The sequence below is a fragment of the Macrotis lagotis genome, chromosome 8, assembly GCF_037893015.1.
Source record: "Macrotis lagotis isolate mMagLag1 chromosome 8, bilby.v1.9.chrom.fasta, whole genome shotgun sequence".
NCBI classification, from domain to species: domain Eukaryota; kingdom Metazoa; phylum Chordata; class Mammalia; order Peramelemorphia; family Peramelidae; genus Macrotis; species Macrotis lagotis.
In genome coordinates this window covers 180,582,413-180,605,769 of record NC_133665.1, presented here as the reverse complement: position 1 = coordinate 180,605,769, position 23,357 = coordinate 180,582,413, and the positions used below count along the sequence as shown (strand labels likewise).

Sequence of the window (23,357 nt, the reverse complement as noted above, 5' to 3'; positions counted from 1 at the left end):
ATCCCATCCTTTACCATCACTTCCGTTTCCATGAATGCATACTTGATTTCTTATTTGTTTTGCTCGAAGTGGCCTTGAAACCGAACCCCATCTCATAACGGAATGGGTTATTCAAAAAATAGGTAGTTCCTATGATGAACCACTTTAGCAATCTCTGGTGAAGGTGACTGCAGTTATTTCCTGTGTTCTCATTGGCTGGAGTTTCTAAAGCCTGAAGCCATGTTCCCTAGCAACACTTTTCTTCCAAGGCAGAGGAGAACAGAGAGTGGGTGGGGGTGACTCATGGAGCTTCATTGTGTATTCCAAGTCCTTTCTCTCCCCTAGCTCAACTCCCACTCCACAGGAACAAATGAGTCATTGGATGGAAAATTTTCCTTTTCTATAATTCTGCCATATTGCTGTCTCACAAGTAAAAGCCTGGTCTTTCAGACCCTTCCTTCTGGACCACAACCTGCAGGTCCCCTTCATGTAATCCACCAATTAGGTTCAAAATTCTGCATAATCATTTCATTCTTCCAAGTTCAATCTCAGGTACATAGCTGGGATTGCTGAGATCAGAGAATGGCTGCTGTAGGATGATCTTACCATGCAAATACAATGCACTAGACCTGGGGATCTTCAAATGCTTCCTAGAATATATTGAGTATATATAAAAAGTTCCAGCCCCAAAGTGTTATGCAAAAATTCTGAGGAGGGCAACATGACTTTTCTGGGGTCCAAAGCAAAAGGAAGAGAGGGAAACATTGTGGACAGGGCAGAGGATGCACACCACATCAAGAAGGTTGATAGTGAAATTTAATGGAGGATTCAGCATATTGGAAATTTTGTTGTTTTAATTTTTCTGACCTGCTTTTCTGACCTTTCTGAGTTTCCTTTTCTGACCTCCTAAACCCTACATTCAGCTCTTAGTAAATGTGTTGTTATTGTTCAGACTTTAAGTCCCATCTCACTATTCCTGAAGCCATGAACCATACAGTGCAAGTCATCCCCCTGTATTCTTCCACACTATCCAAATATTCATATAAGCCCGTGGTCCTTGCTGCCATGATACTATCTATCCATCCCATTCTTTTACCATCCCTTCAGTTTCCATGAATGCATAGATGAATTCTTATTAGTTTTCCTCGAAGTGGCATTTAAACTGAACCCCATCTCATAAAGGAATGGGTTAATCAAAAAAATAGTTCCTATGATGAACCACTTTAGCAATGTCTAGTGAAGGTGTCTGAAGATCTTTTCTGTGTTCTCATTGGCTGGAGTTTCTCAAACTTGAAATAATGTTCCCTACAATCACTTTTCTTCCAAGGCAGAGGAGGACAGAGAGTGGGTGGGTGTGACTCATGGAGCTTCACTGTGTATTCCAGGAAGTTTCTCTCCCGTAGCTCAGCTCCCACACCACAGCAACACATGAATCATTGGATGGAAAATTTTCTTTTGCTATAATTCTGCCATTTTCTTGTGTCACAAGTACAAGCCTGGTCTTTCAGACCCTTCCTTCTGGACCAGAACTTGCAGGCCCCCTTCATGCAATCAGCCAATTAGATTCAAAATGCTGCATAATCATTTCATTCTTCCACATTCAATCTCAGGTACATAACTGGGATTGTTGAGATCACGGAATGGGTACTGTTGAAAGATCTTACCATGCAAACACAATGCACTAAACCGGAGGTTCTCAAACTGTGCTTCATAGAATATATTCAGTGTGTGGCAAAAGGTCCAAGCAAAGTGATGTGAAAAAATTCTGAAGAGGTCAATGCAACTTTTTGGGGGTTTATAGGAAAAAGAAGAGGGGGACACATTATGAGGAGGGAAGAGGATGCAAAACAGTTGGGTATGGTTGACAATGGAATTTAATGGAGGTTTTAGTGTATTTGGAGTCTTGTTGTTTTCTTTTCTCTCCTCCTAATCCCCACATTCAGTGCAGCTCATAGGAAATTTGTTATTGATGTTCAGACCTTAAGTCCTGTCTAACTATTCCTGGAGCCTTGAACCATACAGTGCAAGTCAGCCTCCTCTATTCTTCCACACTATCCCAAAGTTGATCTAAGTCCATGGTCCTTGCTGCCATGATACTATCCATCCATCCCATCCTTTACCATCCCTTCAGTTTCCATGAATGCATAATTAATTGCATATTTGTTTTGCTGAAATTGTCATTGAAACCAAACCCTATCTTAGAATCCAATGGGTTAATCAAAAATAGATAGTTCGTATCATGAAACACTTTAGAAATCTCTAGTGAAGGTATCTACATGTCTTTCCTGTGTTCTCATTGGCTGGAGTTTCTAATACTTGTAGCCATGTTCCCTAGCAAAAGTTTCTTCCAAGGCAGAGAACAGAGAGTGGGTGGGGGTGACTCATGGAGCCTCATTGTGTATTCCAGGCCCTTTGTCTCCCCTAGCTCAGCTCCCACACCACAGGAACAAACAAGACCTGTGATGGAAAATTTTCCTTTGCTATGATTCTGCCCTTTTCTTGTCTCAAAAGTACAAGCCTGGTCTTTCAGACCCTTCCTTCTGGACCACAACCTGAAGGCCCCCTTCATTCCATAAACCAATTAGGTTCAAAGTTGTGCATAATCATTTCATTCTTTCACATTCATTCTCAGGTACATAGCTGGGATTGTTGAGATCAGGGAATGGGTGCTGTTGAAAGATCTGACCTCACAAACACAATGCACTAGACCTGGGGATCTTCAACTATGCTTCCTAGAATATATTGAGTTTACAGAAAAAGTTCCAGCCCCAAAGTGCTATGAAAAAATTGTGAGGAGGACAACATGACTTTTCGGGGTTCCAAGATAAAAGGAAGAGAGGGAAACATTGTGGACAGGGCAGAGGATGCACAACACATCAGGAACATTGACACTGAAATTTAATGGAGGTCTCAGCATATTGGGAGTCTTGTTTCCTTTTCTGACCCTTTCTGACTTTCCTTTTCTGACCTCCTAATGCCTACATTCAGCTCTTAGTAAATGTGTTGTTATTGTTCAGACCTTAAGTCCTATCTCACTATTCCTGAAGCCATGAACCATACAGTGCAAGTCAGCCCTCTCTATTCTTTCACACTATCCAAAAGTTCATCTAATCCCGTGGTCCTTGCTGCCATGATACTATCTTTCCATCCTATCCTTTATCATCCCTTCATTTTCCATGAATGCATGCTTGATTGGTTATTTGCTTTCCTTGAATAGGCAGTGAAAATGAGCCCCATGGCAGAACCGAATGGGTTAATCAAAAAATAGCTAGTCGGTTTGATGAGCCACTTTAGCAATCACTGGTGAAGGTGTCTGAAGATCTTTCCTGTGTTCTCATTGGCTGGAGTTTCTAAAACTTGCAGCAATGTTCCCTAGGAACACTTTTCTTCCAAGGCAGAGGAGAACAGAGAGTGGGTGGGGGTGACTCATGGAGTTTTCATTGTGTATTCCAGGCCCTTTTTCTCCCCTAGCTCAGCTCCCACACCACAGGAACAAATGGGTCATTGGATAGAAAATTTTCCTTTTCTATAATTCTGCCATATTATTTTCTCACAAGTGTAATTCCGGTCTTTCAGACCCTTCCTTCTGGACAACAACCTGAAGGCCCTCTTCATGCAATCCACCAATTTGGATTAAAATTCTGCATAATCATTTCATTCTCCCACATTCATCCTCAGGTATATGGCTGGGATTGTTGACATCAGGGAATGGGTGCTGTTCAAAGATCTTGCCATGCAAATACAATGCACTAGACCAGGGGTTTCCAAACTGTGCTTCCTAGAATATATTCAGTGTGTGGGAAAAGGTCCAGCCAAAGTGATGTGAAAAAATTCTGAGGAGGGCAACACAACTTTTCTGGGGTTTATAGGAAAAATAAGAGAGGCAAACATTGTGGGGAGGGAAGTGGCTGTACAACAGATAGGGAAGGTTGACACTGAACTGTAATGGATGTTTCAACATATTGGGAGTCCTGTTGTTTTCTTTCCTCCTAATCCCCACATTCAGTACAGCTCATAGCAATTTTGTTGTTGCTGTTCAGTCCTTAAGTCAAATCTCATTATTCCTGAATCCATGAACCATACAGTGCAGGTCACACCCCTCTATTCTTCCACACTATCCCAAAGTTGTTCTAAGCCCATCTCCTTGCTTCCAAGACACTATGTAAGCATCTTATCCTTTATCAATCCCTTCTATTGTCTTCAATCTTTCCCAGCATCAGGGTTATTTCCTGTGAGTTCTATCTCTTCTTTTTGGGCCCTTCAGTATTTATCCTTCTAATGAACCATCAAAGTTCTTTAAGTATTGACTAACTGACCTCCTTGCTGTTCAAAGAGATCTCAAAAATCTTCTCTAGCACCACAATTCAAAAACATTAAATCTGGGATTCTCAGCTTTCCTTATCATCCAGTTGTCTCAATCATACATTTTTACTGGAAAACCCATAACTTTGACTCTATGGACCTTTATTGGCAAGGTTATGTCTCTGCTCTTTAGTTTGCTGCCTAGCTTCAGCATTGCTTTTCTTCCAAGCAGGAAGCATCTTTTCATTTCATGGTTGCAATCACTGTATATCACATGGATATTTCATGTACATGAAACCTTACATTGCTTCCATTTTTCCTCCTCTAGTTGCCAGGAAATGAAGGGATCATTTGTAAAAATGTTTGTGTATTTTGTTTTGTTTTTGCATGGCTATGAAAGTAGGTACTGTGCCCAATGTCACACAGTTAGTAAGGATCAAGTATCTGAGAACAAATTTGAATCAAGTCTTCCTGACTCCAGGCCAGGTGCTCTATTTACTGTTCCACCTAGTTGCCCCAAAAGTATTTTTTAAGTTAGTTTCCAGCTAAATTTTATGCACTCCTCTTTCACTCTCCTCCTGAGATTTCTTATTTCTTCATTCACTTTCTGCTGTCAGAGTGGTATCATCTGCATTACTAAGATTGATAATATTTCTCCTACAACTTTCATTCCTGTTTTTTGATTCCTCCAGTCTGGCATGTTCCAGATGTTCTCTGAACATAAGTTAAATAAATAAAGTGACAATATATAGCCTATTCATAGCCTTTTTTCCAATCTTAAACCAATCCATTCATTCTAACTGTTGCAAGGCCCTGGCTCAACTATAGATACCTCAGGAGAGACAAATGGTACTCCCATACCTTTGATGACTTGCCACATTCATTCAATCAGTGGATGTTTTTTGGGAACTCCCTTGCTTTCTACATAATCCAGCCAATGTTGGCCACTTGATCTCTCCTTCCTCTGCCTCAACCTTCTCTTCTGGTAATTCTTGGTTCACAAATTGTTGAAACCTAGCAACCATGTTAGTTAGATGAAACCTATGTCTTTTAAGCATAACCTTGATGGTATGTGAAATAAGCATGATTATTTATTTATTTAGTAATTTGTGACAGTGTCCTTCTTTAGGACTAGGATGTAACCTGATCTTTTCCGATTCAGTGGTCACTATTGGGTTTTCCAATTATGCTGACATATTGAATGATATCGCATAATCTTTTATAAGTTTAAATAACTCAGCAGGAATTCTGTCACCTCCACCAGCCTTGTTGTTAGCAATGTTACTTGACTTCATTCTCCAAAAAGTCTGGCTCTAGGTCAGTAACCATGCCATTGCAGTTATTGGCACATGCCTATATATTTGTTCTGCATATTCTTGTCACTTCTTAGTCTCTTCTGTATCTCGTAAGTTCCTATCATTGTTCATTTAAGAAAACCTTATCTTTCCTTGTGGTTTTGTTGATATGATGGTATTCTGCATTCATTTGGATGTATCTTTCCCTTTCCCCTTCCTTTTTCACTTTCCTTCTTTCCTTAGCTGTTTATAAAGTCTCATCAGTCAGCCATTTTGCTTTCTTGGTCTTTTTTTAAAGGTATTTTGGTTGCTCTTATTGTACAATATTTTGAACATCTTTCTATAGTTCTTCAGAAATAACTCCTTAAATCTATTCATCACCTCTACTTCATATTCATAACGGATGCTATTCAGGTCATACCTTTATAGTCTGATGGTTTTCCCTACTTCCTTCAATATGTCTAATTTTGAAATAAAAAAAAACTCATGATCTGAGCCAGGGTCAACTCCACGGCTTGATTTTACTGACTTAGGTAAAGCTTCTTCACCTTTGACTATAAAGTATATAAACAATCTGATTTTTATATTATGGATTTGGTGATATCCAAATATAGAGGCACTTTGGGGGTTGTTGCCATGAGTCATATCAACAAAAATCTATTATCCTCTGCCCTGCTTCGTTTTGTACTTCAAGGTCAACCTTGCCCTGTGATAAATGTGACATCTTCTTGGTGTTATTTTTAGATGCCATAGGTCTAGAGCTGATCAGCTTTGGCCTCTTCAGTATCAGTGATTGGAGCCTAGACTCATATTACCGTGATGTTGAACAGTTTGCTTTGGATTCAAACAATCCCATCCCATCAGTTTTTTAGATTATATCATTTTATTGACAATGAGAACAACTCTTGTTCCCTAAGGAAGTCTGGCCCACAATATAATATGTAATGATCACCTAAATTAAATTTACCCATTCCCATCCTTTTAAGTTCAGAGACACCCATCTTTTCATTTCCTGTTTGACCACATCCAACTCACCTTGGTTCAGAGACCTTCCAAGTTACTATACGGTATTGATATTTGTAGTATCAGCCTTTCCTTTTGTCACCAGATGTATCCTCAGCTGAGCTTCCTTTTGACTTTGACCCAGACCATTCATTCATTCTTTTCTTTTTTAAAAGGTTTTTGCAAGGTAAACAGGGTTAAGTGACTTGCCCAAGGCCACACAACTAGGAAATTATTAAGTGTCTGAGGCCAAACCTGAACTCAGGTACTCCTGAGTCCAGGGCTTGTACTCTATCCACTGTGCCACCTAGCTGCCTGCAGACCATTCATTCTTCCTGGAGCTTCTTGCAGTTGTCTTTCTCTCTTCTCACCTGAAGTTTCATCCTCTGATGTCATCTCTTTTATCATGTTTGTACTGTCCATTGGGTTTTCTTGGCAAAGATACTAGAGCCTTTTTCCATTTTCTTCTTTTGTCAGAACTCTCCAATATGACCTATCCATTTTGAGTAACCATACACACACCATAACTCATAGTTCCATTGAGGTATGCAAGCCCCTCCACCAAGATAAGACAGTGATCCAAGATGAACTAATAAGTCCCTGATAAATGCTTATTCTATGGCAGTCAGTCAAATATTAATTAAGGGCCTCCAGTGTCCCAAGCACTACTGGTGATAGAAAGAAAGATAGAAAGACAGTTCCTTCTCTCAAGTAACTTCCTGTCTAATGGGAGAGAAAACAAGTGAGGAATAATAGACAGGAGAGACTGGAGACAATCTCAAAGGAAAGACTATAATTCTTAACAAATGCATGATGACTAACTGATGGCACTTGAATTGAGATTAGCACCAGGTGATTATTAAAATCCTTTCCCCTTAAGCAATTTTAATGTTTGTTTTCAGAGGAATTGACCCCTAATTGCAATTGCATAATCATTATGGCTTGTAGAAGATCCTAATTTTTGTGGGGGCTGCATTTATTTATTTTTATCCATATTCCACATCAGTTCCCCCTTTACTTCCCCTTTCTCTCAACTGAATAATTTAAAAAAGCAAAATAAAAGCAAAATCCTGAAAATAAACATGGATCATCAGAATAAATCCCCACATTGGCCCTTACCAGAAGCTTATTTCCTTCTGCCTCCTGTTTCTTCCTCTGGTTTCATCCTCTGACATCAGGGTGACTTCACAGTCCATGGAGTTGAGTCCAGAGTCTTTCAGTGTCATCAGTCAATTGCTCAATCACATTTTTTGAGCTCCTATGATGTGGTAGGCAACGTGCTGGGGATACAAAGAAAGGCAAAAGTAGACCCTGCCTCAAGGAGCTCCTAGTCTTGGAGAGAAATCATGTCTACAATTCTGTACGAACAACATATACATGAGGTAACTTGGGAAGTATCAACAGAGGGAAGTATTAAGGGAGATCAGAAAACTACTGGGTAAAAGTCAACTGGTAGCTTTCTCTAATATAGAATGGACAGAGAGGAAGTGTGACAGTTTGGAACTTTAAAATGACAAAAAAAATTTTTTTTGAAATAAAAAAGAGATTCCTTTGACATCTGAGTGGAAATAGTTTGAAATGGGGAGACAGTTGAGGCAGGCAGACCCTACCTCCTCCAGAAGACCACTGCAGTAGCCAAGGCAGGAGGTGATGAGGGCTAGCACCTGAGACTGGTAGGTGACAGACAAGAGAAAGAAGTCACATGTGAAAGATGTTGCAAAGCAAAAAGGATGAGCCTTGGTGGGAGATAGAATAGAGAGGGATGAGAGAAAATGAAGAGTCCACAATGGCACCCAACTGGTGAACCCCAGGGACACTGAAGTTGGGGCCTAAGGGACCAGAAGGAGGAGGGAAGTAATAGGGCAGATGACAGCAAGGAGGGTCTAGGAGTAGAGATGAAGTGTCTTTGGATGAGATTGTTGTTTCTGTTCTGCTCTGCATCATGTCACAGAGGTCTTCTCTTGTCCTCTGAAACTGTCTACTTTGTCATTCCTTAGGGCACAATAATATAGTGCCCCAGTCATATATCATGAGCTGTCCAGCCCTTCCCCAGTAGGTCAGCACCCCATTAGTTCCCAGGGATTTTTACTACTATGGAAAGAGCTGCTGTAAATATTTCTGTCTGTATAAGACTCTCAACAGGTCAAAGTTTTGTTTGTCCTGATAATGGACTGTGTGTCTTTCAGGTGTTGTTAGGAGGACTGGAGTGAGTGGAAGACAAGATTAGGGTTGATGGGACCATAGAGTTATATCTGGAAGAAGCATTAGTCCCTGTTATCTAAGACCCTCATTTCAACCATGAGGAAGCTGAGATCAGAGAGAGGCAGCTGGGTGAGTCAGTGGTTAGAACTTGGTCAGGAAGACCTAGTCTTATATCTCACCTCAGTTTTATCTAAAGCAAGTCACTTAATTTCTCTGAGACTCAGTTTCCCTATCTATTAAGTAAAAAAAGTAAATTTGTTGACCTCCAAGTTTCCTGCCTGTAAGTGATAAATCTATGTCCTCATTATTTAGGAACCCATGATTCAGAATTTTCTCTGACTCTCCGTCTTTCTATCTCTCCATCTGTCTCTGTCTTTGTCACTCTCTGTCTCTCTCTGTATGTCAATGTCAGTATATGTTTCTGTATCTGTGTGTTTCTATCTCTATCTCTGCCTGTCTCTATCTCTGTCTCTGTCTGTCTCTCTTACTCTGTCTGTCTCTGTCTCCCTCTATTACTACAAACCAACTCTTTCAATGCATTAGAATAAATTCCACTCGAGTAACCCTCATAGCAATCAGACTCATTCCTACTTACAAATCTTCCCCTTTCCTCTGCTTCGTCCCCTGAAAACTAATCCAAGATGGAGTTTCTTCATAAAGTGATCCCTACTCATCCTTTCCTTCCATAATGTTCTTTCTCTCCATTCCCTTATTAGTAACATTCTTGCTGACTTAAAATTTACCCTAGTGTCCTCTGCTTTTGAGAACCTTTAGTAAATCCTAACAACCCCTCAGTCCAAGATCCTGTATCTCTCCTCCATTTTCAGAAAAATATCCATCTGCTATGATTGTCTCTGCATCCAATCTCCCAACTTTGTCCTTAAGTTTTTTGTAATCCAGTTTACCATCTCATCCTTCCAGTGAAACTCTTCTATCCTAAAGCTACCAATGACTTGTTCATTGACAAACCCAATAGCCTTTTCTCAGTTCTCTTTCTTCCACGGCTGTATTTGACTTCTGACCATTGTCTCCTCTTAGAGACTCTCTCTGGCATTTCATGATCCTGTTCTTTCCTGGTTCTTTTCTTGCCTGCTTGACCCCATCGGAGACTTCTTGGCTAGTTAACCAACAATATCATGTCCTTTAAATATGAATGTTCCCCAGGATTCTCTTCCTCTTCTCCTCTCTCTCTCTCTCTCTCTCTCTCTCTCTCTCTCTCTCTCTCTCTCTCTCTCTCTCATCACACCAATTCCCTGGACTTAATGACCATCTCTGTGCTGAAGACTCCCAGAAAGTCTATCTTAAGCCTCCATCTCTATCTCCTGGACATTTTTTGTCCAATCCCACTAACTACCTATTTAGATATTTCAAACTACAATGTCCCAGAGACATCTCAAAATCAATAAGCTGACATTCATTAGGATCAATGTTAAATCTTCTAATTGGACACACACACAAATCAACTTTATAAGTGTAAGATAAGGGAGGCATAGATCAATATTGTTTTTTGGAAAAGATCTCAGGGATTTAGTGCATTGTGAGTCCATTGTGGATGAACAGTATGGTATGAAAGGCAATAGACATTCTACTATCTTGAACTGTGTTACCAGGAATATATATTCCAAAAGGAGGTGGGGGATAGTCCCAGTCTTCTCTGTCTTTCTCATAGCTCATCTCGAACATTAGGTTCAACTCTGGTGAAGGATTATCCAGTTCATGACCCATAGGCATTGAGTGAAGGTGCTTGGGGTGTTTAGCCGAGTAAGGAAGCAGAAGGAGGATATGAAATCTATTGTCAGGTATAGGTAGGGATTTCTCAGAAAAAGGGATTAGATGTGTTCTGTCTGATCCCAGAAAACAGAACCAGGGGACAGGGTTGGAAAATACAGAGAGGCTCAAAAATCCTCAATGTCAGTAAAAAAAAACTTAACTTCCTATGGGTGAGAATTATCCAGAAAGTATGAAAGGTTAATGAGCTGCCCAGAGACAAGGCTCTACCTTGGATGACTTCCTGTAGAGGTTAGAGGATCACTTATTACTTATGCTTTGTCAAGACTGATTTAGGATATGAAGTGAATTTGATGTCTGTTGAATGCCTACTAACCTGAAAACTCTTCGATGATGTGAAGTCCAAAACAGAACTAGTGTATTCTCCTTCCCACTAACTTGACTTGTCTCCCAAATTTCCCTATTTCTGTGGAAAGCACCATTGTTCTTTCAGCCTCCCAGTTTCAAAACTTGAATTTTCTCCTCAGTTCCTCATACTTTCTCACTCTACAAATCCAATCATTTCCCAATTTGGTCATTCTTCTCTCCACCCCATCTTACATTCCCTGTTATTTTTGACCCCGATTCTCTCCTCACACAACCTTTACCTTAGTTCCTGCCCCAATCACCTAAGCAGTAATGGCAGTGGCCTCCCAGTTGGTGCCCCTGCTTCCAGTCTTTTCCCTCCAGTCTATCCTCAGCTTAGAGTTGCCAAAGGGATTTTCTTAAGCTCAGATCCAACCTTGTCATTCTCCTATTCAATGATGTCCCAAGGCCTCCTATGGCTTCTAGGATCAAGCACAAATTTCTCCAGTTGGTTTTGAAGGCACTGTACAACCTATCTGTTTCAAACTATCTTCCCTACTTCAGTAGACATCAATCCCCATTTGGGATTCTACAATACAAACTGATCTTCTCTCTCACAAACAACCCTCTGGTCTCCCTGAATCTGTACTGGACATTCTCCATACCTAGAGGCTTTTCCCTCTTCACCTTTGCCTCACACAACTCTCCTTTTCCTTCAAGACTCAACCCAAGCCCCATTTCTATAGGAAGCCTTTCTTTCTCAAGTCCATACCTGCTAATGGTAGCCCCTATATCCCTTATATATGACTCCCTTGAATTTTTTCAAATGCCTTTATCCATAGCCTAGGAGTAGATGGGGAACCAGACACTCCAAGTCAGTTTGAATCAGTGTCTAGTTCCCCTTAGCCAGGGACAGACTCTTCACCTCTGCTCCAAATATCTCCCTGGAATGGTAGAGACCAGAGAAGATGCCCAGATGTACCATAGAAAAAGGTTCCTCACCTGGGGGGTACCCTGAATCAGTGAAATCCCAGATTGGGGATGTGCTTATTTACTTTTTCATATATTTCTACCTATGTATTATTATATATTCCTTATTATATATTAATTTGTATGTTTATAAATGTATATATCTATAGACTTGTATGTGGATGGATGGATAGATAGCTAGACATAGATGTACATATGTGTGTGTATCTGTCTATATTTGCATCTCCACTACCTAGAACTGGGCAGGGAACAAAGTATTTTCCATTAAAGCTTGCCTCTTTCTGAAAAGCCAATGAAAACCAAACCTTTCTCAGAAGGCAAAGAGTTAACCATAATAGCCCTTCTTTGCTAGTCTGTATAATGAGTCACTTGAACAATCTCTAGTGAAGGTGTCTGCCGATCATTTCTAAGTTCTCATTGGCTGACATTTCTATAAACCTGCTCCAACGTTGCCTAGCAGCATTCTTCCTCCAAGTAAGGGGAGAATGGGAAGTGGGGAGCGGGGGAAGAGAGTCACGGGGCTTATTGTATGCTGCAGGTCCTTCATTCCCCCCTACCTCAGCTCCCACACCAGACTCAACTAATGATTCTTATAGAGATTTCTCCTTTGTACTAGAATTCCACCATCTTCTCTCCTCACAGAAACAACTTCAGAATCCTCCTTTGGGAAACAAGTCCTTACCCCATGTACCCAATTCACCAATTATCTCTAAAAGTTCACAGACCTTTCAAATTTCCTTGCAACACATCAGGAACATACCTGTTATTGATGAAATCAGAGAATAGGGAAAAAATGACCTGGTCTTGTTACTGAAAGATCTAGCCAGCCATATGCAATGCACTAATGGCTACACTTTCACCTTTTTTTAAAACTAGAACATCAGTTAAATTATGCCCTTAAAATCTGTGTTATCTGGGATTCTCCTCTTCATCTGTCTCTCTCTCTCTTTCAAATCTCTCTCATTCTATTTCTTCCTGTTTTTGTCTCTATTTCTCTCTATGCTTCCTTCCGCTTCCCTCTGTCTCTTTAACTTTCTCTGCTCTCTGATCTCACCAGTTCATTGAGTTTAATTACCATCTCTGCCCATTTAGCCACATCTGTTCAGCCCCAGAATCTCTTGAACTTTTTCCCCATCTCATCAACTGCCTCTTTAAATATTTCAAACTGCAAAGTCCCAGAGACATCACAAAATCAATGAGATGGTATTCAATAGGGGGCAAAGTTAAATCTTCTAAATGGATAAATAAAATCAACTTTTACATGTGTAAAATAAGGGAGATATGAATCAGTAGTTTTTCTGAAAAGATCTGTGGGTTCTAATGCATTGTGAGACCAAAATGAGTGGGCAGTTGCAGTAGGCTATAGACTTATTCAATCTCATGTTGCATTAATGGGTACAGATTCCATGACTAGAGAGGTGGGAGAATAGTCCCATTTTTCTCTGCCTTTCTCTTAGCTCATCCTGAACAATATGTTCAGCTCTGAGCATCATGGTTTGCTAAGGACATTAATAACATGGAAAGTGTCCAGAGAAGAGCAGCCAGGAGGGTGAAGGGTCATCAGTTAATGGCACTTGGGGATTAACTGAAGATGCTTGGGATGTTTAGAATAAGGAAGCATCAGGGAGACATGAGAGCTATTGTCAAGTGTAGGCAGGGTAAAGGCATTAAATCTCTTCTGTCTGACCCCAGAAAACAGCACCAGAAGGCAGGGGTGGAAGTCACAAAGACACTCAGCAAGGCTCAATGTTAGCCAAAAAACAATGCAACTTCCTACCAATGAGGGCTGTGCAGAAAGCAACAAAGAGGAGTGGAGTGCCTAAAGAAGGAGAGATTCCAGTAGAGGTTGGAGGATCACTTATCACTTATGTTATAGTGGGGATTGCTTTGGGATATGAAGTGAAATTGATGGCCACTGGATGCCTACCAACTTGAAAACTCTTTGATACCATAAGGTCCAAAACAGAACTCCTATGTTATCTTTTCCACAAACCTTATCTTTCTCCCTCTCCCTCGAAAGCACCACTCTTCTTCCCATTCTCCCAATTGCATAACCTGGGTCTTCTTATCAGTTCCTCACACTCTCAAACTCCACATGTCCAATCAGTTTCCAATTTGATCATTTATCTCTCCACCATATCTTGTCCACCTGAATCCCTTCTCTCTCCTTACACATCCTTCACTTTACTTCCTGCCTAATCACCTCTCACATAGATAATGGCAATGGTCTCCTGGTTGATGTCCCTGCCTACAGTCTTTTCCCATCTAGACCATTTTGAATCCAGGAGCTGCCAAAGGGATTTTCTTAAGCTCAGATCAGTTCTTGTAACTCTTCTACTCAATGCCATCCAGTAGCTCCCCATGGCCTCTATTAGCTTTTCCTATTAGCTTTGAAAACTCTGTACAACTTGGTCCCCAACTCAACTTTTCCACTTCATTGATCAGCATTTCCCATCTTGAACTTTGTAACACAAACTTCCCTTCTGTCTGTTCCTCACAAACAACTTTTCCCTCAGGTCTTCTTGAATCTGTACTGCATCTTCTCCATGCTGAGAATTTTCTCCCACCTCACCTTAGCCTCACACAACCCTTATTTTCCTTAAAATCTCTGCCCAAGCATCATTTTTACATGAAGCCTTCCCTTCCTGAGCCCACACCTGCTAATAGTGACCTTCCCTATTTTCCTTGCATTTGACTCCCTTATATATTTTTTTCTTTTCATGCCTTTATCCACAGACTTGAAGAAAATAGGAAGCCAGTCTCAAAACCAATTTGACCCATTGTTAAGTCCCCCTTGCCCTGGGAGAGTCCCTTCAAGTTTCTGCTCCAAGAGTCTCCCTGGGATAGTAAATAGCAGAGAAGGCCCAATAGAGCCTCCAAAGATAAAGCTTCCACACCTGGAGGTAACCTGTATCAGTGAAATATCAGATGGAGTTGGGGATAGGCCCATTATTTCTTTTTCTTTTAGGCTTATATGCACACACACTCAAAAAACACACACATATGTAAACATGAACACAAAGTCACAGTTTTATATTTATGTATCTATATATAGGTGAATATTTATATACACATTTATATGTGTAGGTCAGTGGATAGCTGTGTCTATTTGCATCCTCATTGCCTAACAAAGGTCAGAGAATATAGCAATTTCCATTCCTGCTTGCTTGTAGTTTTTCCTTAACAAGCCATTAAAAATTAAATCTATCTCAGAACCCAAAGAGTTAACAATCCATCCATTCTCTCTGTTCTGTATACTTGAACAGTCTCTGGCAAAGGTGTCTGCCATCATTTCTGAGTTCTCATTGGCTGGAGTTTCTAAAAACCTACTCCAATGTTCCCTAGCAACTCTTTCTCCAAGTCAGGGGTGGTCTTGGGGTGGGAGGGGAGATGGTGGTTTGGAGAATCATGGAGCTTCATTGTCTATTCAGGTCCAGCTATTGCAATATAAAATATTCAACCAAGAACATTCATAGTTTTTTCTCCTTTGTATAATTTTACCCTCTTCTTTCCTCAAAACTATAAACCTAACAGAATCATCCTTGAAAAGTACAGCCCCATGTCCCATGCATACCACACTTCAATTTGGTCTAATAATTCATGTTATCTTTCATCCTTCCAAACTCCATCTCAGGTCCACACTTGGGATTTATGAGATCAGGGAATTGGGGGGGGGGCACAAAATGACCAGATCTTGCTCCTAGCATATCTTGCCATACATATGGGTGGATCTCTTAACCCGTGGCTCACGGATTGATTGCAGGTAGTTGTGTAAAATTAAACTGAAAAAAATGACTTCATTATTTTCTCTAATTGAAATGTAGCATTTCCTTCAATTACTTAAAAGCATTTTCTGAAAAGGGGTCCAAAGGCTCCCTCAAATGACCAAGGGGCCATGATTTAAAAAAAAGGCTTAGAATCCTCACACTGCTCTGAGCCTTGATGATACAAAGCAGAAACATGGTAGAGTCCCTGCCTTCAAGTACTCCCAAACTAGTAGAGGAAGGTAATAGAAAACTTATAATTAAATAAATCTGATATAAAGGAGAATATGATTTATATCAAGCAAAGTCCCAGACAAAGGACTGTGAGAAATCTGAGGATACTTTTCTGAGGTTCACAGAAAAAAGAAGAGAGGGAACCCTAGTGGAGAGGGCAGAGGACACAGGCAGAGTCCATGGCTACACTGAGTGGAGGTCTCAATATATTGAAGGTCTTGCTCCTTGGATTTCTGTAATTCCCTCATTCAGCCCGGAGCTTAGTACACAGTAGGCCCTTCATAAATGCTCACTCTATGGGTCCATTCACACAACAAGTATTCATTAAGGGCCTCCTGGTGGTTACATAACGAAAGGGAAAAAGTCCATTTCCTTCTCTCAAGGAGTTCCCAGTCTAATGGGACAGAAAACAAGCAAATAATTCTGGAGAAACAAGATACAGACAAAGGAGATTGGAGAGTATCTCAAAGGGAAGGTTCTGAAGATTTAGTCAAATCTGGTTGATTTATTTATTGCAACTAAATTGAGATGATCTCCTTTCCCAAAATCAATTGTAATACTTGTTTTTAAGGGAACTGACCCCTAAATTCTGCTCACAATCAGGAAGAAAAATTTGCAGAGAATCATGTAAAATTAAACTGAAAAAAGTTACTTCATATTTTCTCTAACTGTAATTTAGCTTCCTCATTGGGGCTGCTTTTTAAAATAAGTATTCATTTATTTTTGCTATATTTCTTATCAGTTTATCTCTACTTCTTTCACCCTAATGAACAATAATAAAGAATATAAAAGATCATTCTCACAAGTTATAAGTATAGTTCAGCAAAACAATTCCCCACCTTCCAGAAATCTTGTGCCTCCTGCTTCTTCCTGGGGGACTCTGGCATCATGGCAGCTTCACAGTTCATGGAGCAGAGTCCAAAGTCTTTCAGAGTCATCAGTCAGTCATTTGATTTTGAAGCTCCTATGATGTGCCAGACCCTAATTGCAAAGTTCTGGGGATACAAAGAAAGGAAAAAAAACAATTTCTTGCCCTTGAGGAGCTCCCAGTCCAATAGGAGAGAAGACTTGCAAACAATTCTGTACAAACAACATATATATGAGGGAACTTGGGGAGGATCAAGAGAGGGAAGGGGATTTGTCCAGAAACATTAAAGGAGATGAGGAAAGCTTTCCTGAAGAAGGTGGGATGGTAGCTGGGACTTGGAGGAAGGCAGAGCAAGAAGGAGAGAATTACAGGAGGCTTAGGGGATAGCCAGAGGGAAAGATTAGAACTGAGACATGGGTTGTCTTCTGGAGGAAAAGTAAAACCAGTGTCACTAGATGGTAAGGTACATGGGGAGTACTAGGGTGGAAAATGGAAAACACTGTAAAGGGGAATGTGTGTGTGTGTGTGTGTGTGTGTGTGTGTGTGTGTGTGTGTGTGTGTGTATGTGTGTGTGTGTGTGTGTGTGTGTAGGATTTTGAAAGCTCAAGGGGAGGAGAGGAGAGGAGAGGGGAGGGGAGGGGAGGGGAGGGGAGGGGAGGGGAGGGGAGGGGAGGAGAAAGAAAGAGAGACAGAGCCAAGGAAGTGTCCACAATGGCACACGGCTAATTAACCCCAGGAACACTAAAGTCGTGGACTTGGGGACCAGGAGGAGAAGGGTGGACCTGCACAATAACAGGTAAGATGGCAGCCAGGAGGGTATGGAGCTAGAAATGAGATGTCTTTCTGGATGAGATAATTGTCACTCTTCTGCTCTGCATCATGTCACTCAAGTCTTCTCATGTTCTCTGAAACCATTTTGTCACTTCTTAGGGCATCGTAATATGGTGCCCCATTCTTACACTGTGTGCTGATCAAATATTCCCCCATAGCTTGGCAAGTTTCCAGATTTTTTTTAACCACTGTGAAAAGAGCTGCAGTAAATATGTCTGTATGTCTAAGATCCTGGAGGAGCAAAAAGTTTGTTTGTCTTCGTAATGGCCTGAGTGTCCTTCAAGTATTTTAAGAGGAACTGGAATAGAGGAAGAGTAAGAACATCATGGGACCATAGACTTATATTTGGAAAGGGCATTAGCACCAGCATAATTCAAAACCCTCATTTCCACCCGAGGTAGTAGGCTAAGGACAGAGACAGGCAGCTGGGTGGGTAAATGGTCAAAGCATGGGACCAGGAGTAGGAAGATCAGCTTTGAAATTCCACCTCAGCTATGTAACCTGAGGCAAGTCATTTAACTTCTGTGAAACTCAGTTTCCCATTTGTAAATCAAAGGAAATGAATTTGTTAACTCCACATTTCCTGCTGTCCCTATCTCTCTCTCTCTCTCACTCTCTCTACCTCTCTCTTTCTCTTCCCTTTCCCCATTACTATAAACCAGTCCTTCCAATGTATTAGAACACACCCAACTCTTGAGTAACTCTCATCCAATCAGACTCACTCTTACTTATACAACTCCCTTTCCTCTGTTCTTCCCCCTGAGGCGAAATCCAAGATGCAGCATCTCCAGGAAGGACTCCAACTCCCAGTGGCTTCTCCTTCACTCAGAAGCTCCAGAGCAGTTGTATGGCCTCTCTTGCTATCACTGTAATGTCTTATCTGCTCTCAAATGAGAATGAGAGCTAGGACTTAAAGTTTGTAAAACACTTTCTAAATATTTTCCTGTATATCCACACATCCTGAGAGGCAGGGGCTATTTTTTATCTCCATTTTACAATAGATGATGAAACTGGGACAAACAAATGGTAAAGTGACATGTCCAAGGTTACAGAGGTTTAAGCATCTCAGACAGTATTTGAACTCATGTCTTCTGGACTCCAAATTCACTGTTCTATTCACTGTGATTCTAAAATTCTAACCATTCAATCAAGATTCTAAGACTCTTAATGACACTAATTTTTGCATCTTCCATCAGGAATAGGATATAGTAGGAGTTTACTGAATGGTGGTTAAATTAGTTCTCAGTGGACAATTTTATATTCTTCCTACTATAAGCCCTAAATCATGGCAAAGTTGAGGAGTCCATCTCATTATTTCTATTGTTTCGGGACCCTCACACATTACATGAGACCCCAGACTAAAGCTGATTTACTTGGTGCCTGTCTTTCACCCTTCTAGAGATTTCTACTGGAAGTGCAGCCTCTTCCCCCCCCCCCCCGCCCATTACAGTGACTAGCCCAGGGTCACAAAAATAGTGAAAGAGCCAGGATTGGACCCAAGGTCTACAGACTTCTAGAGTTCAGTTCTTCTCCTCCTCCTAGACCCCGTGGCTTCAAGAATGGATGAATACCAGAATGGAAGAATCTAGGTTTGTCCTCCAGGTTCCCTGAGATGAATTCAGGTCACATCCAGTTTTAGAAAAGCTATATGACAACAACTGAGTCTATATCTCAGGGACACCCCTTTAACAGGAAGGTCAGTTTACCTTGGGGGACTTCTCTTTTCTCTGGATCTTTCCTTCTCCAGATCATCTAGAGTAGTCTTTTCTGATACCATCTAGTATATTAAGAATAACTTCCTGTGAAGGCAACTTTTTTTCACAAAATTTAAAGAAAGACTAAGTTTATTTAAGGTATTTGGTTAATTCCCTCATTTCCTCCCCATAGAAGTGATTCCAAACCTTCATTTGCCTCCTCAACATGCATCCAAAGGGCCAGGCTGGAGGCAGCTTGGACCAGCTCTCTAAAGTCCATTGCTAAATTTTCTTTGTGAGCATTTACACCTTGGGAATGACAGAATGACACCAATTTATTGTTTTGTTAATTGTCTAGACTAATGAAATACTATTAATAGATATGTATCTTAAAAGATGAAATACTATTAATGGAGATGAATCTTAAAAGATGAAATACTATTAATGAAGATGAATCTTAAAAGTGTGCCAAGCAAACATTTTGCTTTCAGAGAACTGGTTAAATGTTCACCAGCACACTCCTGCTAAGATACCTCCCTTTAATCCCATTCTATCAACTAAGGGCTTGGTGTCTTATCTCAGTGAGAAAATTGAAGCCAGTCACTGAGCTCCCTCTATAGTCTTTCTTTTCATCTTATTTTTTTTGTTAGGTTTTTGCAAGGCAGTGGGGTTAAGTGGTTTGCCCAAGGCCACACAGATAGGTAATGATTAAGTGTCTGAGGTCGGATTTGAACTCAGGTACTCCTGACTCCAGGGCTGGTTACTCTATTCACCGCACGACCTAGCTGCCCCTTCAACTTAAACCTTACCATGGTCATCATTCTCTTCTTCCTCCTTCTTTCCCCAACATCTCATAGACTGGTAGCCTTGCTCCTTGCCAAGGTCAGTCCCTTTAAATGGATTCTTCATCTCATGCTCTCTCCTTTTTTCCAACAGATTGCTCTTAACTCACCCTTATTTCTCTATAAAATCCTTTATTTTTCATCCCCTACCCACAAATTGGTATCTTTTCTACTGCCTTCAAATATGTCTAAGTGTCCCCATCTTTCAGAACCTTCAGTAGACCGTATCAGCCCCTCATACTAAGACCCTGTATCTCTCCTCCATTTCCCAGGACAAGGTCTTTGAAAAGACTGTCTACTCTGATTGACTCTGAATGCAATCTTCTCCCTTAGACCTCAACTTTTTGCAACACAGTTGGTTAGCCTCCTTCCTCAGTTTAAAATCTTCTATCCTAAAGCAATCTGCTAGTTACCTGGGTGGCTAGGTAGTACAGTGGATGGAGAACCTGAGTTCAAATCTTACTGGTTGTGTGACTGTGGGCAAGTCATTTAACCTTGATTGCCTTGTGTCCAGAGTCATCTCCAGTGATCCTGATTCGTATCTGGCTACTAGACCCAGATGTTTCTGAAAGAAAAGGTGAGGCTGGTGACATAGCACAGCACCCCCTCACTCAAATCCAATTCATGTTCATGTCATGGCATCACCCCCGCAATGTCATGATCCTCTGAGAATGAAGGGCAAACAATACCACCAGTAACCAGATGACAAATCTAATAGTTTTCTTTCAGTTCTCATTCTTCTTTCTACCTGGCTTTGCTGTATTTGACACTTTTGGCCATCCTCCCCTTCTGGAGATTCTCTATGGCCTTGGGTGATCCTGGTTTTCTTCCTACTAGACTTACTCCTTCTTGGTCTTCTAATGATCACCTAGATCATCAACTGTATCATGTCCTCCAAATCTGAGTATTCCCTAGCTCCTCTCTCCTCTCCTTCCTCCCTCCTCCCTCTTCCTTCCTCCCCCTTCTCCTTTCTTCTCCTTCCTCCTTCCTTCTTCCTTCTCCTTCTTCCTCCTCCTTCCTCTTCCTTCTCCTTTTCTTCTTACTCCTCATTTTCTCCCTCCTCCTCCTTCTTCATTTTTTCTTCTTCCTCTTTTTCCAATGTCTCTCTTTCTCTCTCTCACTCCTAGGTGGAGCAGTGGATAGTGCACAAGCCCTGAAGTCAGGAGGATGGGAGTTCAAATCCAGCCTCATATAGTTGCCATTTACTAGCTGTGTGACTTTGGGCAAATCACTTAACCTCGATTGCATCCAAGACCATCTCCAGTTATCCTGATTCATATATGGCCACTGGACCCAGATGCTCTGGAGAATAAAGTGAAGCTGATGACTTAGCACAACACCCCCTCACTCAAATCCATCCAATTCATGTGCTTGTCATGGTATCACCTCTCTGATGTCACAGTCTTCTTCGAGCTGGAGAACAAACATTTCTCTGTCACTCTGTCTCTTTCTCTGTCTCCCTCTCTCTGTCTCTATCTCTGTCTCTCTCTTCTTCCTTCTCTCTCTCTCTCTCTCTCTCTCTCTCTCTCTCTCTCTCTCCCTCCCTCCCTCCCTCCCTCCCTCTTGTTCTCTCTCTCTCTCTGCCTCCTCTCTTTTGGTCTCTTTCTATCTCTCTATGACTTTGTCTCTTCTTTCTCTCTCTCTCTCTGATCTCTCTGACCAGCTTTAACAATCATACCTCTGCAGATGACTCTCAGACCTTTATCTATGGCCCCAGGTTCTCTCCTGATATTCCCCCTTCACCAATTACTGTTTTGATATTTCAAATTGCAATGTTCAAGAGTCATCTCAAAGTTAATAAGATGATATTCAAGAAGGATCAATATTAAATCTTCTAACTGGGTATGAAAAAATCACTTTTCAAGTATAAGTTGATGGAGGCAGGGATCAACAGTTTTTCTGAAATGATCTGAGAGTTTTAGAGCACTGGGAGTCCATCATGGATGAGCAACTGTGGTGTGGCAACCAATAAACCTTATTCAATCTCCTGCACCATTAATATGGGCACAGATTCCATGAGCAGAGATGTGAGAGATAGTCTCAGTCTTTTCTGTCCTTCCCTTAGCTCATCTTCAGTATTATGTTCAGCTCTGGGCATATTGGTTAATTAAGAACTCGGTTGACATGGACAGTGTCCAGAGAAGAGCAGCTAAGATGGGGAAGGGTTGTCTGGTCATGACAAACATAAATTGAGCTTGGGATATTGAACCTAGAGTAAAAAAGCATCAAGGAGGACATGAGAGCTACCTTCATGAGAAGATAGGTGGCTCACAAGGAAAAGGGATTAGTTAGCTCTGTTCTATCTGATCCCAGAAATCTACCCAGGAGGATGGGGTGGAAGCTGGAAATAGGTTCAACAAGGCAATGTCAATCAACACTGGCAATCTTCCTATCCATGAGGGCAATGGACTGCCCAGAGATGAGGTGAAGGAGAGGAAGCAGTACCTTGGAGGGCTTTCAGCAGAAAGTAGAAAACTTATGCTATGGTAGTAATCCCTTTAGTTTATGAAGTATACTTCATGGCTGCTAGAGTCTTACTAACTTGAAATTTCTTTGATACTGTGTTATCCTAACCAGAATTCCTCTTTTCTTTTTCATGTATGGAATATGGTCCCTCCTCATCTCCATCTCGATCTCCCTGACTTCCCTCAAGTCCCAATTAAAATTTTCCTTCTACAGGAAGTTTTACCACTCCTTAATTCTAGTGCCTTCCCTCAAATAATTATTTTCTAGTTATCCTATATGTAACTTATTGGTACTATAGTATTAGCACCCTACCTGTCTCCCAAATTGTCTTATTTCTCTTGAAGGTACCCCCATTATTCTGGCCTCCCAATTTTATGACCTGGTATTCTCTTCAGTTCCCTATACTCTCATTCCAGATTTCCAGTTTCCTATCGGGCCATTCATTTCTCCACCACACCTCTTACATCTTACCCCAGCTCTCTCTTCACACAACCTTCATTTTAGTTCCTGCCCTAATTACTTCTCATTTAGATAATGGCAATGGCCTCCTAATAGGTGTCCTGGCCTCCAGTCTTTTCCTATCCCTAATCCAACAGCTGTCAAAGGGATTTTCTTAAGCTCAGATCTGACCTTGTTACTACTACTAAATGATGTCTAGTGACTCCATATGGTTCTAGACTAGAATCAAGTATAAACTCTTCCAGTTAACTTTTTAAAAATTTGCTTTTATTTTTTTATTACACTTTATGTTCCAAACTGTCTCCTCTACCTCCTCATCATGCACTAGATATGGCCACTATTTGCCACAAAGATAT

At 41.0% G+C, this 23,357-nt stretch overlaps 1 long non-coding RNA gene across 4 annotated transcripts in view; it reads right to left on the bottom strand.

Moving 5' to 3' along the window:
- LOC141496405 (uncharacterized) overlaps positions 1–23,357 on the bottom strand; it is a 78,735-nt gene that overhangs the window by 40,308 nt on the left and 15,070 nt on the right. For 2 of the 4 annotated variants that reach the window (XR_012471050.1, XR_012471053.1), the window contains exons 1-3: positions 18,269–18,389; positions 16,681–16,836; positions 7,698–7,858 (exon numbers count right to left, since the gene is read on the bottom strand). This is a non-coding gene — a long non-coding RNA (uncharacterized LOC141496405). Of the gene's footprint in view, positions 1–7,697; positions 7,859–16,680; positions 16,837–18,262; positions 18,390–23,357 lie in introns of those variants that run through there. The other 2 variants (XR_012471051.1, XR_012471052.1) reach the window with 2 other exon arrangements.